Source organism: Entelurus aequoreus, linkage group LG07 (assembly GCF_033978785.1).
Source record: "Entelurus aequoreus isolate RoL-2023_Sb linkage group LG07, RoL_Eaeq_v1.1, whole genome shotgun sequence".
Taxonomy (NCBI): Eukaryota; Metazoa; Chordata; class Actinopteri; order Syngnathiformes; family Syngnathidae; genus Entelurus; species Entelurus aequoreus.
The window spans coordinates 16,263,965-16,279,679 of NC_084737.1; the positions used below are offsets into that span (position 1 = coordinate 16,263,965).

Consider the following 15,715-nt stretch of genomic DNA (forward strand, 5'->3'; position numbering starts at 1 on the left):
TTTGAGCAGAGGATGAATAACCGCTTTTTTGAATGCTAGGGGAACAGTGCCGGAGGAAAGTGATAAGTTTATAATATTTAACACTGATGGACCTAATAATACAAACAGTTCCTTGATAAGTTTCCCAGGAAGTGGGTCAAGTAAACATGTTGTTTGTTTTATCCCACTTACACGCTGTAATAATTCCTCTAATGTTATTTCATCAAAAATAGAGAGACTATTTTGGAGGGCAGTGTCCGTCGTATATACATTCGTATCTGTGTTAATAGAGCCCAGTTGTAGCTGGGATGCATTGTCTTTAATCTCCTTTCTAATGAGTTCAATTTTCTTATTAAAGAAATTCATAAAATCATCTGCCGAGTGGGTGGAGCTACTGGGAGGAGTCCCTTGTTGGGTTAGCGATGCTACTGTACTAAACAGAAATTTAGGATCGTTTTTGTTGAGGCGGATGAGATTTGAGTAGTATTTAGCTAGTATTTAAGAATTATAGTTGCCATAGCAGGTAGAATTATAGATGGCCATAGCAGGTAGAATTATAGTGGCCTTGGCAGGTAGAATTATAGTGGCCATAGCAGGTAGAATTATAGTTGCCATAGCAGGTAGAATTATAGATGGCCATAGCAGGTAGAATTATAGTGGCCTTGGCAGGTAGAATTATAGTTGCCATAGCAGGTAGAATTATAGTGGCCATAGCAGGTAGAATTATAGTTGCCATAGCAGGTAGAATTATAGATGGCCATAGCAGGTAGAATTATTGTGGCCTTGGCAGGTAGAATTATAGTGGCCATAACAGGTAGAATTATAATGGCCATAGCAGGTAGAATTATAGTGGCCATAGCAGGTAGAATTATAGTGTTCATAGCAGGTAGAATTATAGTGACCATAGTAGGTAGAATTATCGTGGCCATAGCAGGTAGAATTATAGTGGCCTTGGCAGGTAGAATTATAGTGACCATAACAGGTAGAAATATAGTGGCCATAGCAGGTAGAATTATAGTGTTCATAGCAGGTAGAATTATAGTGACCATAGTAGGTAGAATTATAGTGGCCATAGCAGGTAGAATTATAGTGGCCTTGGCAGGTAGAATTATAGTGACCATAACAGGTAGAATTATAGTGACCATAACAGGTAGAATTATATTGGCCTTGGCAGGTAGAATTATATTGACCATAACAGGTAGAGTTATAGTGGCCATAGCAGGTAGAATTATAGTGACCATAGCAGGTAGAATTATAGTGGCCATAGCAGGTAGAAATATAGTGGCCGTAGCAGGTAGAATTATAGTGGCTATAGCAGGTAGAATTATAGTGGCGGTAGCAGGTAGAATTATAGTGGCCATAGCAGGTAGAATTATAGTGACCATAGCAGATAGAATTATAGTTGCCATAGCAGGTAGAATTATAGTGGCCATAGCAGGTAGAATTATAGTTGCCATAGCAGGTAGAATTATAGTGGCCTTGGCAGGAAGCAGCAGCAGGAAGTCAGAAAGTGTCACTTGCTCTGAATAAGGCAGGAGTGAGGAGAGGGAGGGTGTTGAGATCAAGTGAGATAGAGAGAGAGAATCCTCTGGCAGGGAAAGAGAGAGAGAGAGAGCGAGAGAGAGAGAGGGCGAGCGAGGGAGCTAGGGAGAGAGAGAGAGGGCAATCAAGCGAGGGAGCAAAGAGGGTTTATAGAGAGAGAGAAGGAGGATGAAGAGAAGACTGGCTGAGTGTTAAAGAGGCAAAGTGGATATTTTGATGTGCTGCTGCCAAAGTGCTGCAATGAAACTCTCCAGAGGGAGCAACACTTAGACACCTGGCCAGGTATGTCACCTGTCACGCCCTACTTCCTCTTCTTCTCTGTGTGTGTGTGTGTGTGTGTGTGTGTGTGTGTGTGTGTGTGTGTGTGTGTGTGTGTGTGTGTGTGTGTGTGTGTGTGTGTGTGTGTAAGACTGAGGCAGCGCATGTGTCACAAACTTTGAAGGCATGTGTGTGTTTGTGTGTGTGTGTGTGTGTGTGTGTGTGTGTGTGTGTAAGACTGAGGCAGTGCATGTGTGTCACAAATTTTGAATGTTTGTGCGTGTGCATGCGTGGGAACGTGTATACGTGCGTGTGCTTTGTTGTGTGCGTGTGCGTGTGTGTGTGTGTGTGTGTCTGTAGGTGCGTGGTGGTGAATAACCAAGAGAGTGTGAACAAGAGGGTGAGTGTGACTGATCCGAGAGAGAGAGAGAGAGAGAGAGAGAGAGAGAGAGAGAGAGAGAGAGAGAGAGAGAGAGAGAGAGAGAGAGAGAGAGAGAGAGAGAGAGAGAGAGAGAGAGAGAGAGAGAGAGAGAGAGTGTGGCAGTGCATCAGTCAGGCTGATCAGGACTTTGAGAATTAGAGCAGTGGGCTGAAATAGCCGTGGTGCAGAGATATCAAGGGGCCCGAGAGGAGGACCGGGACTGGGGGTCAGGGCTATAGTCGGTAGGGGGTCGGTAGGGGGTCCTGGGGGTGTAACAATGTTTTGCGTTGTTACACAATGTGAAGATTGTATTTTACAGCTGAACATATTTGGGATTGGAGACAACATAGACACGCACCGTAGGGTTGTTATGTTGTTACACTGGTGTAACACTGTTGTAACACTTACAATGTTGTTGCAATGTTGTTACACACTTTTTACATTGTTGTTACAATGTTGTTACAATGTTGTTACGCTGTTGCTACAATGTTGCTACACTGTCATTACACGGTTGTTACGTTGTTGCACTGCTGTGACACCGATGTTACACACTTGTTACATCATTGTAACCCTCACAATGTTGCAATGTTACAGTTTTTACAATGTTGTACACAGTTGTTACACTGTAATTATAAAGTTGCTACATTGTTGTTACACAGCTATTACAATGTTGTTAAATGTATGTTACACTGTTGTTACACCCTGGGAACACAGTTGTAACACTTACAATGTTGTTTCAATGTTACGCAGTTTTAACAATGTTACACTGTGGTTACAATGTTGTTACATTGCTGTTACATTGTTGTTACATTGTTGTTATCAGGCCCGGCCCTAACCAATCTGGCGCCCTAGGCAAGATTTTAGGTGGCGCCCCCCCACATCGGCAGTGAAGTGTATGTACTCACAAGAAACCGAATAGCTTTGTCTTTGACTTTTTTTTTACTTAAAGAAAGCAAATTAACAATCAGAATAGTTAACAAGATAAAAAAAAAATGGATAAATAAATGAATACAAAAAATAAAAACTGAATATATGAAATACAATATTTTTTATATACATAAACCCAAAATAAAACGTGTCAACAAGTTGCATAAAATAAGTTAAAAATACAATATAAATAAGACACTGCACAAAACAAGATATCAAACCAGTAGGACTTGAACAACTATATTACAAAAAAAGGAGATCCAACAGAGTTCTCTATTTGTGCTTTTTAATATTGCATTAACTAGAATGACTTACAAATTACTGTACACCAGGGAGTACTGTAATTACCTAACGTTACATTATTATTTTCCATAACAATTTAGCCCCCCCCCCCCCCCCAATATTAACCCGACGTTAAAACAGAACTAGCTATTTATTGATTAGCAATTGCCGAATCATGTAACATTAGCTTAATGCTAAAAAGCCAGGTTTCTATCACATTCTGTAACAGACAAATAATTTCATGTAGGCTAACGTTTCCTACCTGCTACCTCTGTCTTTTTCTCGTTTCTCCTCTTCTTTTCTCTTTGTTTTTTTTCCTCCAACATTTGTGGCACTGGCGTGGCGCCCCCTGATGGACGGCGCCCTTAGCATTTGCCTATACGGCCTATGCCACAGGCCGGCCCTGGTTGTTATGCTGTTGTTACGCTGTTGTTACATCATTGTAACACTTACAATGTTGTTACAATGTTGTTACAATGTTGTTACAATGTTACACAGTTTTTAAAATGGTGTACACAGTTGTTACACTGTAATTACAATGTTGGTACATTATTGTTAGACAGCTGTTACAATGTTGTTACACCGCTGTTACACTATTTTTACACAGTGGGTACACAATTGTAACACTTAAAATGTTGTTGCAATGTTGGTACACCGTTTTTACAATGTTTGAAACCGTTGTTACACTGTAGTTACACTGTAGTTACACAGTTGTTACACAGTTGTAACACTTATACTGCTGTTACACTGTTGGTACACAGTTGTTACATAATTGTAACACTTACAATATTGTTGCAATATTACACCGTTTTTACAATGTTGTACACATTCGTTACACTGTAATTACAATGTTGGTACATTGTTTTTACAATGTTGATACATTGTTTTTACAATGTTGGTACATTGTTTTTACACAGCTGTTACAACGTTGTTACACTGCTGTTACACTGTTGTTACACAGTTGTTACACTGTTTTAACACAGTTGTAACACCGTTTTTACAATGATGTACACAGTTATTACACTGGAGTTACACAGTTGTTACACTGTTTTAACACAGTTGTAACACTTACAATGTTGTTACACAGTTGTAACACTTACACTGCTGTTACACTGTTACAATGTTGTTGCGATGTTACACAGTTTTTACAATGTTGTACACAGTTTTTACACTGTAATTACAATGTTGGTACATTATTGTTACACAGCTGTTACAATGTTGTTACACTGTTGTTACACTGTTGTTACACAGTGGGTACACAATTGTAACACTTACAATATTGTTACACAGTTTTTAGAATGTTTTACACAGTTGTTACACTGTAGTTACACAGTTGTTGCACTTAAAATGTTGTAACACAGTTGTTACACAGCTGTAACACTTATACTGCTGTTACACTGTTGATACACAGTTGTTACTTAATTGTAACACTTACAATGTTGCAATGTTACACTATTTTTACAATGTTGTACACAGTTGTTACACTGGAATTACAATGTTGGTACATTGTTGTTACACAGCTGTTACAACGTTGTTACACTGCTGTTACACTGTTTTTACACAGTTTTTACATAATTGTAACACTTACAGTGTTGTTGCAATGTTACAGTTTTTACAATGTTTTACACAGTTGTTACACTGTAATGACAATGTTGGTACATTATCGTTACACAGCTGTTACACTGCTGTTACACTGTTGTTACACAGTGGGTACACAATTGTAACACAATGTTGCTGCAGTGTTGTTAGTTTTTACAATGTTGTTACACAGCTGTTACACAGTTGTAACACTTACACTGCTGTTACACTGTTGTTACACATGTGTTACGTAATTATAACACTTACAATGTTGTTGCAATGTTACACAGTTTTTACAATGTTTTAAACAGTTGTTACACTGTGATTACAATGGTGGTACATTGTTGTTACACTGCGGTTGCAATGTTGGTACACAGTTGTTGCAATGTTGTTACACAGTTGTTTCAATGTTGTAACTGTTACAATGCTGTTACTATATAAGTTACACAATTGTCACAATGCTGTTACTATATAAGTTACACAGTTGTTACAATGTTGTTACATTGTTGTTACACAGTTGTTGCAAGTTGTCTTACAGTTGTTGCACAGTTGTTACAATGTTGTTACACTGTGATTACAATGTTGGTACATTGTTGTTACACTGCTGTTACACTGTTGTTACACAGTGGGTACACAGTGTACAACTGTTGTTGCAATGTTGTTACACAGTTGTTGCAATGTTGTTACACAGTTGTTTCAATGTTGTAACAGTTACAATGCTGTTACTATATAAGTTACACAGTTGTTACAATGCTCTTACTATATAAGTTACACAGTTGTTACAATGCTCTTACTATATAAGTTACACAGTTGTTACAATGTTGTTACATTGTTGTTACACAGTTGTTGCAAGTTGTCTTACAGTTGTTACACAGTTGTTACAATGTTGTTACACTGTTGTTACACTGTTGTTACACAGCTGTTAACTTACAATGTTGTTACACAGTCGTTTCAATGTTGTAACATTTACGATGCTGTTACTACATAGGTTACACAGTTGTTACAATGTTGTTACAGTGTTGTTACACAGTTATTGTAAGGTTTTTAGACAGTTGTTACAAGGTTGTTACACTGTTGGGACTACTAAAGTGTATTTGGATCTACTCAACAACCCACAAACTCCAAAAGGAACACAGTTTTGATTCTATTGCTGCTGTCCTAAAGGCACCTTTTGTGACATTTTCCCCAAGTGTGGCGTCAGCGGATTAACCATATATGGTAGAAATGTACCCAAAGTGCTTTGCATTGTAGTCAATAAGCTCCTTCCTTTCCTTTTTCCTCTTGTTGTGGGGCAGACTGGCTCGTACATGCACATGCATCCCCCGCTGTTGCAATTTCTAATACAAAGTAGTGTATGGTTGTCACTTATATCTGTCAGCAGACTCCACATGGAAGATAAGAATTACAACAGTTCTAATACAAAGTCGTGTACGGTTCTAACCCTTCAAGAGGTCTACTTTTGCAGAGGCACACATGGAGCAGGAGGCCGTGCGGCACACGCTCCAGAGTGTTGTGACCTTTGACCCAAACTCTCGAGAGAAGATCAGTTACCCTCCTCAAAAGTGACAAGATCTTTTCACCAGGAGCTCTCTCAAGTAAAGACATGATCATGATGGGAGCCCGCGTTGAAAAGATACACTTTTTGTTGTTGAACAATCCCACAACGGTGTTTGTTGTGAAGAAAGGTGACATCATCCTTCTTAAAGATCCACACTTTGTTGTTAAAGTGTGCAAACCATCCCACAAAGGTGTTTGTTGTGAAGAAAGGTGACATCCTCCTTCTTAAAGACACACACTTTGTTGTTGAACAATCCCACAAAGGTGTTTGTTGTACAGAAAGGTGACATCCTCCTTCTTAAAGACACACACTTTGTGGTTAAACAATCCCACAAAGGTGTTTGTTGTGAAGAAAGGTGACATTCTCCTTCTTAAAGACACACACTTTGTGGTTAAACAATCCCACAAAGGTGTTTGTTGTACAGAAAGGTGACATCCTCCTTCTTACAGACGCACACTTTGTTGTTGAACAGTCCCACAAAGGTGTTTGTTGTGAAGAAAGGTGACATCCTCCTAATTAAAGACGCACACTTTGTTGTTAAACAATCCCAAAAAGTTGTTTGTTGTGAAGAAAGGTGACATCCTCCTTCTTAAAGACACACACTTTGTTGTTGAACAATCCCACAAAGGTGTTTGTTGTGAAGAAAGGTGACATCCTCCTTCTTAAAGACGCACACTTTGTTGTTGAACAACCCCACAAAGGTGTTTGTTGTGAAGAAAGGTGACATCCTCCTAATTAAAGACGCAAACTTTGTTGTTGAACAATCCCACAAAGGTGTTTGTTGTGAAGAAAGGTGACATCCTCCTTCTTAAAGACACACACTTTGTGGTTGAACAGTCCCACAAAGGTGTTTGTTGTGAAGAAAGGTGACATCCTCCTAATTAAAGACGCACACTTTGTTGTTAAACAATCCCAAAAAGTTGTTTGTTGTGAAGAAAGGTGACATCCTCCTTCTTAAAGACACACACTTTGTTGTTGAACAATCCCACAAAGGTGTTTGTTGTGAAGAAAGGTGACATCCTCCTAATTAAAGACGCACACTTTGTTGTTAAACAATCCCAAAAAGTTGTTTGTTGTGAAGAAAGGTGACATCCTCCTTCTTAAAGACACACACTTTGTTGTTGAACAATCCCACAAAGGTGTTTGTTGTACAGAAAGGTGACATCCTCCTTCTTAAAGACACACACTTTGTTGTTGAACAATCCCACAAAGGTGTTTGTTGTACAGAAAGGTGACATCCTCCTTCTTACAGACGCACACTTTGTTGTTAAACAATCCCACAAAGGTGTTTGTTGTGAAGAAAGGTGACATCCTCCTAATTAAAGACGCACACTTTGTTGTTAAACAATCCCACAAAGGTGTTTGTTGTGAAGAAAGGTGACATCCTCCTTCTTAAAGACACACACTTTGTTGTTGAACAATCCCACAAAGGTGTTTGTTGTACAGAAAGGTGACATCCTCCTTCTTAAAGACACACACTTTGTGGTTAAACAATCCCACAAAGGTGTTTGTTGTGAAGAAAGGTGACATCCTCCTTCTTACAGACGCACACTTTGTTGTTGAACAGTCCCACAAAGGTGTTTGTTGTGAAGAAAGGTGACATCCTCCTAATTAAAGACGCACACTTTGTTGTTAAACAATCCCACAAAGGTGTTTGTTGTGAAGAAAGGTGACATCCTCCTAATTAAAGACAACAATTTTTTTGTTAAACAATCCCAAAAAGTTGTTTGTTGTGAAGAAAGGTGACATCCTCCTTCTTAAAGACACACACTTTGTTGTTGAACAGTCCCACAAAGGTGTTTGTTGTGAAGAAAGGTGACATCCTCCTAATTAAAGACGCACACTTTGTTGTTAAACAATCCCAAAAAGTTGTTTGTTGTGAAGAAAGGTGACATCCACCTTCTTAAAGACACACACTTTGTTGTTGAACAATCCCACAAAGGTGTTTGTTGTACAGAAAGGTGACATCCTCCTTCTTAAAGACACACACTTTGTTGTTAAACAATCCCACAAAGGTGTTTGTTGTGAAGAAAGGTGACATCCTCTTTCTTACAGACACACACTTTGTTGTTAAACAATCCCACAAAGGTGTTTGTTGTACAGAAAGGTGACATCCTCCTTCTTAAAGACACACACTTTGTGGTTAAACAATCCCACAAAGGTGTTTGTTGTGAAGAAAGGTGACATCCTCCTTCTTACAGACGCACACTTTGTTGTTGAACAGTCCCACAAAGGTGTTTGTTGTGAAGAAAGGTGACATCCTCCTAATTAAAGACGCACACTTTGTTGTTAAACAATCCCACAAAAGTGTTTGTTGTGAAGAAAGGTGACATCCTCCTAATTAAAGACAACAATTTTTTTGTTAAACAATCCCAAAAAGTTGTTTGTTGTGAAGAAAGGTGACATCCTCCTTCTTAAAGACACACACTTTGTTGTTGAACAATCCCACAAAGGTGTTTGTTGTACAGAAAGGTGACATCCTCCTTCTTAAAGACACACACTTTGTGGTTAAACAATCCCACAAAGGTGTTTGTTGTGAAGAAAGGTGACATCCTCCTTCTTACAGACGCACACTTTGTTGTTGAACAGTCCCACAAGGTGTTTGTTTTGAAGAAAGGTGACATCCTCCTAATTAAAGACGCACACTTTGTTGTTAAACAATCCCAAAAAGTTGTTTGTTGTGAAGAAAGGTGACATCCACCTTCTTAAAGACACACACTTTGTTGTTGAACAATCCCACAAAGGTGTTTGTTGTACAGAAAGGTGACATCCTCCTTCTTAAAGACACACACTTTGTTGTTAAACAATCCCACAAAGGTGTTTGTTGTGAAGAAAGGTGACATCCTCCTTCTTACAGACACACACTTTGTTGTTAAACAATCCCACAAAGGTGTTTGTTGTACAGAAAGGTGACATCCTCCTTCTTAAAGACACACACTTTGTGGTTAAACAATCCCACAAAGGTGTTTGTTGTGAAGAAAGGTGACATCCTCCTTCTTACAGACGCACACTTTGTTGTTGAACAGTCCCACAAAGGTGTTTGTTGTGAAGAAAGGTGACATCCTCCTAATTAAAGACGCACACTTTGTTGTTAAACAATCCCACAAAGGTGTTTGTTGTGAAGAAAGGTGACATCCTCCTAATTAAAGACAACAATTTTTTTGTTAAACAATCCCAAAAAGTTGTTTGTTGTGAAGAAAGGTGACATCCTCCTTCTTAAAGACACACACTTTGTTGTTGAACAATCCCACAAAGGTGTTTGTTGTACAGAAAGGTGACATCCTCCTTCTTAAAGACACACACTTTGTGGTTAAACAATCCCACAAAGGTGTTTGTTGTGAAGAAAGGTGACATCCTCCTTCTTACAGACGCACACTTTGTTGTTGAACAGTCCCACAAAGGTGTTTGTTGTGAAGAAAGGTGACATCCTCCTTCTTAAAGACACACACTTTGTTGTTAACAATCCCACAAAGGTGTTTGTTGTGAAGAAAGGTGACATCCTCCTTCTTAAAGACACACACTTTGTTGTTGAACAATCCCACAAAGGTGTTTGTTGTACAGAAAGGTGACATCCTCCTTCTTAAAGACACACACTTTGTGGTTAAACAATCCCACAAAGGTGTTTGTTGTGAAGAAAGGTGACATCCTCCTTCTTACAGATGCACACTTTGTTGTTGAACAGTCCCACAAAGGTGTTTGTTGTGAAGAAAGGTGACATCCTCCTAATTAAAGACGCACACTTTGTTGTTAAACAATCCCACAAAGGTGTTTGTTGTGAAGAAAGGTGACATCCTCCTAATTAAAGACGCACACTTTGTTGTTAAACAATCCCAAAAAGTTGTTTGTTGTGAAGAAAGGTGACATCCTCCTAATTAAAGACACACACTTTGTGGTTGAACAGTCCCACAAAGGTGTTTGTTGTGAAGAAAGGTGACATCCTCCTTCTTAAAGACACACACTTTGTTGTTAAACAATCCCACAAAGGTGTTTGTTGTGAAGAAAGGTGACATCCTCCTTCTTAAATATGCACATTTTGTTGTTGAAGTGTGCAAACAATCCCACAAAAGTGTTTGTTGTAAAGAAAGGTGAAATCTTCCTTCTTAAAGACGCACACTTTGTTGTTGAAGTGTGCGAACAATCCCACAAAGGTGTTTGTTGTGAAGAAAAAAGTGAAATCCTCCTTCTTAAAGACGCAGACTTCACCCCAGTGTTCCCACACCTACATACTCCACCGCAAAAGAACACTTCTTGGAATATTTCTTGCACTTCAAGGCACACACACACACACACACAAACACACACACACACACACACACACACACACACACACACACACACACACACACACACACACACACACACACACACACACACACACACACACACACACACACACACACACACACACACAACTACACGACCACGTCCAAAATAACTTCTACATGGTCGATGTCAGGAGCAGAAGGAATGTCTTCATGCAATCTGCTTCTTACATCATCATGACCTGTCATCACCACACGACCTTCACTTCATAACAATCGTAGTAACAATAATAATAATAATTAGAGTAATAACAATAATCATAAAAATAATATAAATAATCATAGTAATAATAATAATCATCATAGTAATAATAATAATCATAATCATTATGATAATAATCACCATAATAATAATACTAATTATAGTAATAATAATTATAATAATATTCATAGTAATAACAATAATATTAATCATAATAATGATTGTAGTAATAATAATAATAATCGTAATACTAATAATCATAGTAATAATAATAATAATAATCATAGCAGTAATACAAATAATAATATTAATAATAATAATAATAATCATAGTAGTAATAATAATAATCATAGTAATAATAATAATAATATGTGAAGTAATAATAATATGTATAATAATAATAATAATCATGAAGATAATTATTTTAATTATAGTAATAATAATAATGATAATCTTAGTAATACAAATAATAATTGTAGTAATAATAATCATAGTAATAATAATAATAATCAGTTATACTAATAATAATCATAGTAATAATATAATAATAATCGTAAAAATAATAATAATCATAGTAATAATATTAATAATAATCATAGTAATAATAATAATCGCAGTAATAATAATAATAATAATCATAGTAATAATAATAATCATCATATTAATAATACAAATAATTGTAATAATAATAATCATAGTAATTATAATAATAAACGTGATAATAATAATAATTTGAGTAATGATAATAATAATTATCATATTAACAATAATGTAATCATAGTTATAATAATATAAATAATAGTAATAATAATAATCATTAAAATTATAATAATCATCATCATAGTAATAATCATAATAATCATAGTAATAATAATAATCATAATAATAAAAAAATATGAATAATATTCATAAGAATAATAATATTTGTAAGAAAAATAATATTCATAATAATAATAATAATTAAAATAATAATAGTAATAATCATAGTAATATTAATAATAATAATCATAGTAGTAATAATAATAATCATAGTAATACTAATAATATTCATAATAATAATAATAATAGTCATAGTAATACTAATAATAATCGTAGTAATAATAATAATAATTGTAACAAAAATAATAATTATAATCATAGTAATAATAATAATAATAATCGTAATAATAATAATAATCACAGTAGTAATAATTATAATAATACTAATACTAATAATCTTAGTAATAATAATATACACAGTAATAATAATAATAATAATAATAATAATAATAATTGCAATACTATAAATAATTTTACTAATAATAATAATAGTAGTAATAATAATAATCATAGTAATATTAATAATAATAATCATAGTAGTAATAATAATAATCATAGTAATACTAATAATATTCATAATAATAATAATAATAGTCATAGTAATACTAATAATAATCGTAGTAATAATAATAATTGTAGTAATAATAATAATAATTGTAACAAAAATAATAATTATAATCATAGTAATAATAATAATAATAATCGTAATAATAATAATAATCAAAGTAGTAATAATTATAATAATACTAATACTAATAATCTTAGTAATAATAATATACACAGTAATAATAATAATAATAATAATAATAATAATTGCAGTACTATAAATAATTTTACTAATAATAATAATAGTAGTAATAATAATAATCATAGTAATAATAATAAAAATAGTACAAATAATTGTAGTAAAAATAATAATTATAGTAATAATAATAATAACCGTAGTAATATTAATAATCATTGTAATAATAATAATAATAATAATCATAATACTAATAATCATAGTAATAATAATAATAATAATTGTAATACTAATAATCATAGTAATAATAATAAGAGTAATAGTACTAATTATCAAAATAATAATAATCATAATAATAATAATATTCATAATCATAGTAATATTCATAATAATAATATTAATCATAGCAATAATATTAATAACAATTATTCGTAATAATAATAAAGATTGTACTATTATTAATAATAATCAAGGTAATGATAATAATATTCGTAATAATAATAATAATAATAATCGTAGTAATAATAATAATAATAATAATAATAATAATAATAATAATAATATTTGTAATAATAATAATAATCGTAGTAATAATAATAATCTTAATACAAATAGTAATAATACTATTTCAACATGGCGTCATGTTTGACCACTGAAAGGTTGTTTTGAACATTTCAGATCTTTTGTGTTGTACTTGTCTCCCAGCTTTTTCTTTGGCCTTCATTCCCTTCTGTGCACCATGAAGACACGTCTTGTCCTCCCCCGCACCTTCATGCACGATGTGGGTCAGTGACCTTTCACCCCTGACACCCACAGCTTTCAGACGTATGTGTGTGTGTGTGTGTGTGTGTGCACCTTTATGCTTGCCTCAGCCACGCTAAACTGCATGTACTGTGTACTCTAGATCAGTGTACACAAGTACATGTACTCTATATCAAAGTATACACAAATACACCAGTAAATGTACTGTATATGAGTGTACACACAAGTACATGTACTGTATATCAGTGTACACACAAGTACATGTACTTTATATATCAAAGTACACACAAGTACACCAATAAATGTACTGTATATGAGTGTACACACAAGTACATGTACTGTATATCAGTGTACACACAAGTAAATAAGTACATGTACTGTACATCAGTGTACACACAAGTACATAAGTACATGTACTGTATATCAGTGTACGCACAAGTACATGTACTGTATATCAGTGTACACACAAGTACATGTACTCTATATCAAAGTACACACAAGTACACCAGTAAATGTACTGTATATCGGTGTACACACAAGTACATGTACTCTATATCAAAGTACACACAAGTACACCAGTAAATGTACTGTATATGAGTGTACACACAAGTACATGTACTGTATATCAGTGTACACACAAGTAAATAAGTACATCTACTGTATATCAGTGTACACACAAGTACACACGTACATGTACTCTATATCAGTGTACACACAAGTACATAAGTACATGTACTGTATATCAGTGTACACACAAATACATGTACTGTATATCCGTGTACACACAAGTACACATGTAGATGTACTCTATATCAGTGTACACACAAGTACACAAGTAGATGTACTCCATATCAGTGTACACACAAGTACACAGGTACATGTACTCTATATCAGTGTACACACAAGTACACCGGTACATGTACTCTATATCAGTGTACACACAAGTACACAAGTAAATGTAGTCCATATCAGGGTACACACAAGTAAACAAGTTCATGTACTCTATGTCAGTGTATACACAAGTACATGTACTGTATATCAGTGTACACACAAGTACACAAGTACATGTGTCGTATATCAGTGTACACACAAGTACATGAGTACATGTACTCTATATCAATGTACACACAGCACAAGTACCTACTGCAAGTACATGTACTGCGTACTAGCTACAGAACAATAAAGGGATGTCACTAGCTACATAACAATAAAGTGATGTCACTAGCTGCAGAACAATAAAGTGATGTCACTAGCTACAGAACAATAAAGTGATGTCACTAGCTGCAGGACAATAAAGTGATGTCACTAGCTAGAGAGTGATGTCACGAGCTGCAGAACAGTAAAGTGATGTCACTAGCTAGATAACAATACAGTGATGTCACTAGTTGCAGAACAATAAAGTGATGTCACGAGCTTGAGAACAATACAGGGATGTCACTAGCTGCAGAACAATAAAGTGATGTCACGAGCTAGAGAACAATACAGGGATGTCACTAGCTGCAGAACAATAAAGTGATGTCACGAGCTAGAGAACAATAAAGGGATGTCACTAGCTACAGAACAAAAAAAATGATGTCACTAGCTGCAGAACAATAAAGTGATGTCACTAGCTAGAGAACAATACAGTGATGTCACGAGCTGCAGAACAATAAAGTGATGTCACTAGCTAGATAACAATACAGTGATGTCACTAGTTGCAGAACAATAAAGTGATGTCACGAGCTTGAGAACAATACAGGGATGTCACTAGCTGCAGAACAATAAAGTGATGTCACGAGCTAGAGAACAATACAGGGATGTCACTAGCTGCAGAACAATAAAGTGATGTTACGAGCTAGAGAACAATAAAGGGATGTCACTAGCTACAGAACAAAAAAAATGATGTCACTAGCTGCAGAACAATAAAGTGATGTCACTAGCTAGAGAACAATACAGTGATGTCACTAGCTGCAGAACAATAAAAGGATGTAACTAACTAGAGAACAATACAGTGATGTCACTAGCTGCAGAACAATAAAATGATGTCACGAGCTAGAGAACAATACAGTGATGTCACTAGCTACAGAACAAGAAAATGATGTCACTAGCTGCAGAACAATACAGTGATGTCACTAGCTAGAGAACAATACAGTGATGTCACGAGCTGCAGAACAATACAGTGATGTCACTAGCTAGAGAACAATACAGTGATGTCACGAGCTGCAGAACAATACAGTGATGTCACTAGCTAGAGAACAATACAGTGATGTCACGAGCTGCAGAACAATAAAGTGATGTCACTAGCTAGAGAACAATACAGTGATGTCACGAGCTGCAGAACAAT

At 35.3% G+C, this 15,715-nt stretch overlaps 1 protein-coding gene across 4 annotated transcripts in view; it reads left to right on the forward strand.

Moving 5' to 3' along the window:
• Positions 1 to 1,673: 1,673 nt before the first annotated feature.
• Positions 1,674 to 15,715, forward strand: part of LOC133652973 (uncharacterized) — a 76,694-nt gene continuing 62,652 nt past the window's right edge. Inside the window, exons 1-2 of one of the 4 annotated variants that reach the window (XM_062051943.1) lie at positions 1,733 to 1,803; positions 13,336 to 13,415. The gene's annotated coding sequence lies outside the window, so the exon portion shown is untranslated. Of the gene's footprint in view, positions 1,804 to 6,640; positions 6,673 to 13,335; positions 13,416 to 15,715 lie in introns of those variants that run through there. The other 3 variants (XM_062051941.1, XM_062051944.1, XM_062051942.1) reach the window with 3 other exon arrangements.